The sequence below is a fragment of the Rhincodon typus genome, chromosome 20 (assembly GCF_021869965.1).
Source record: "Rhincodon typus isolate 14 chromosome 20, sRhiTyp1.1, whole genome shotgun sequence".
Lineage (NCBI taxonomy): Eukaryota > Metazoa > Chordata > Chondrichthyes > Orectolobiformes > Rhincodontidae > Rhincodon > Rhincodon typus.
The window spans coordinates 26,494,861-26,497,125 of NC_063351.1; the positions used below are offsets into that span (position 1 = coordinate 26,494,861).

General features: G+C 47.6%; 1 protein-coding gene across 3 annotated transcripts in view; it reads left to right on the forward strand.

Moving 5' to 3' along the window:
* Nucleotides 1-1,238: 1,238 nt before the first annotated feature.
* Nucleotides 1,239-2,265, forward strand: part of oat (ornithine aminotransferase) — a 31,067-nt gene continuing 30,040 nt past the window's right edge. Inside the window, exon 1 of one of the 3 annotated variants that reach the window (XM_048608914.1) lies at nucleotides 1,239-1,355. The gene's annotated coding sequence lies outside the window, so the exon portion shown is untranslated. Of the gene's footprint in view, nucleotides 1,624-1,726; nucleotides 1,752-2,265 lie in introns of those variants that run through there. The other 2 variants (XM_048608915.1, XM_048608916.1) reach the window with 2 other exon arrangements.

Consider the following 2,265-nt stretch of genomic DNA (forward strand, 5'->3'; position numbering starts at 1 on the left):
CATTGCCTTCTAAAACTAGTTAAATGGTAGGTGAACCTTTCATCTCCTAATATGTGAAACTATCATAACGTTGATTTAAAACAGGAATTGTGAATTTCTTGACACTGATCCAATTGCCTAGTTTCTACTACTTTAGTTAAAAATAGCAATTTAATTGCAGGCAATTTTGTTTATCCCATATGGGTCTCAATGTGTGATTAGGTAACAACTGTAGTCTTTGTAGGATCATGTTTCTTCCTTAAAAAATAATTTTAATCCATAAAAGGTGTTTGGGTATGACAACCAGATGATGGAAGTTAACTGCCCTTATGTGTTAAATAATTACCACTATGGTAACAATGTGCACACTTGCAGTTGAACCTGGACAAAATTTGAGACTGATATGTGACAAGGTGAATTTGTGCAATGCAAGTGCCAAACAATGACTACTTCCAACAAGACAGTTTAATCACCTTAACTTGACACTAGTAATGTTATCATCATAAAATCTCCTACCATCAAATTCATGGAGATCACCTTTGACCACAAACTTAATTGGACTTTTTATGAAAATAATATGAGTACAAAGTTGTTCAGAGGCCTGAAATTTTAGAGCGAGCGACTCAACTCCTGACTCTCCATAGTCTTTTCACCAGCTACAAGGTACAAAGCAGAAGTGTTGTGATTGAGAATATTCTCCACTTGCCCAGATGAGACCAGATTGTTTCATTTGCATTTCATCTGTTACCTCAGAGCAATGGGCTAGTGTCCACTATTACAAACTGCAACACATTAATTATGAAGATAACACCTCCCAAACGAATGATAAACAGTAAGAGCACATGCTCACATCACCACCTGAAAATTACCCTCTAAATCACATACCAACACGACTTGGGAATATTATTAAAGTTTGTTCGTGATATGTTGGCACCAACTAATGGAAAAATGGAGAAACAGAGGACTTAGGGTGAATAAGAAAATAAATAATGACCACACCAGACAACAGTTTCTTTCACAGCCAATGATTAGGCTCTGGATTGCACTGAGAATGTGGTGGAAACAGAAGGCGCCTTTCTGAGGTAATTCAACGAGCACCTAAACATCGAGGAGAAAAAAAAACCCGCCTGGCTATGGGTAAGGAAAACATCATGCAGACCAAACAATTTCGTCCAGCACTGCAGAGAGGGAGCACCAAAACACAACGGGCTGATTGGCCTTCCCCGCTCACGGGAAGGGGGCGGTTTGTGACGCAGGTCCCAACTCGCGCGCGATGACGTGAACGCGACTCGTGGTGCGCTCCCTCAAGTAAACCGTCGTTCGGGGGGGCGCGCACATGTGAATGATTCCACGTCAATTCAGACCAGCAGCGGAAGGTGAGGATAAGAGATTGTGGCGCATACACTTAACCAGGCCCGGCACCTTCTTGCCCCCGACCTCCGGAGAATCGGGTCGCCGGGACTTTGGGCCTGTGCAGTCAACGTTTGACGGTTTTCCGATCCTCCTCCAGCTGCGCGCGGGGGGGAAGCGTGTGGGTAGCTGGAAGGACTCCGGGTCCGATCCACCTCCACCTCCACCCTCCCCCTCCCACTGCGGCTCCCCCCTGTTCAAGCCCAGCCACCTGTGTCCCTGTTAATCCGTAAGGTGGGTAACAGCGGGAAATCCGCCCCGCGCTGCCACCGATCGACGTGTCGGTTCCGGGGGAAATAGAACAGCGTATAACCTGCTAATCGGAGAGGGTGGGCTCTCTGCTATCTGGGGATGGTGGCCGGGTGAGTGTAGGCTGTGGAGCCAACCACAGTCTCTGAATCGTTCGTTCAGCCTCGCATGATGGCACTAGTGGATTGTGACCGTGTATTGGTACTGTCACGTTGAGTTAGTATGGACATAAGATCAACGAAGTTCTTAGGGCTAGTAGGAACTGCAGACCTGGAGAATCTGAGATAACAAGGTGTAGAGCTGGATGAACACAGCAGGCCAAGCAGCATCAGAGGAGCAGGAAAGCTGACGTTTCCGGCCTACACCCTTCTTCAGAAATGGGGGAGGGGAAGGGGGTTCTGAAATAAATAGGGAGAGAGGAGGAGGCGGATAGAAGATAGATAGAGGAGACAGACGGGGATGGAGCCAGTAAAGGTGAGTGTAGGTGGGGAGTTAGGGAGGGGATAGGTCAGTCCAGGGAGGACGGGCAGGATGAGTTTGGTAGGAGATGGGGGTGGGGCTTGAGGTGGGAGGAAGGACAGGTTAGGGAGGCGGGGACGAGCTGGGGTGGTGTTGGGATGCAGTAGG